We start from the raw sequence: 778 nt of genomic DNA, 5'->3' as shown, positions 1-778 counted from the left end.
TTACTGAATCTATAAATAAAACTCTGTACAAGCAAGGCAATTCAGTTAATAAAAATCTCGTCCTAAAAATGGCAAAATCAAGAGTAAAAATATAATAGTAGTGGACTCCACCAATGAGAAGAACCATCAGGTGTTTCGAAAATAGTAAGCATGGCCTGCTTCGCCACTACTATGTATATCTGGTCTCTGGTAGTTATTATTGACAGAGATCAGTTTGAAACTAACTGACTTATCTGATCTCTGATAGTTATTATAGAATTATCTCCTCTTAATAAGATACCATTATGACTTTCAATAGAGTTATCTTCAATAGAGTTATCTTCCTTTAATAAAATACCTTTATGATTTTCAATAGAATTATCTTCCATTAATAAATTACCTTTATGATTTTCAATAGAGTTATCTTCCTTTAATAAAATACATATGATTTTAAATAGAATTATCTTTCCATAATAAGATACCTTTATGATTTTCAATAGAATCATCTTCCCTTAATAAAATACCATTATGATTTTAAATAGAGTTATCTTTCCTTAATAAAATATCTTTATGATTTTAAATAGAATTATCCTCCCTTAATAAATTACCTTTATGATTTTTTATAGAATAATCTTCCCTTAATGAAATACCTTCATAACTTTCAATAGAATTATCTTCCCTTAATAAAATACCTTTAAGATTTTTTATAGAATTATCTTTCCTTAATAAAATACCTTTATGACTTTCAATAGAATTATCTTTCCTTAATAAAATATCTTTATGATTTTAAATAGAATTA

This window comes from Lottia gigantea, assembly GCF_000327385.1.
Source record: "Lottia gigantea unplaced genomic scaffold LOTGIsca_238, whole genome shotgun sequence".
Taxonomy (NCBI): Eukaryota; Metazoa; Mollusca; class Gastropoda; family Lottiidae; genus Lottia; species Lottia gigantea.
The sequence above is the reverse complement of the archived record's forward strand: the minus strand, read 5'-3'. Positions refer to the sequence as shown.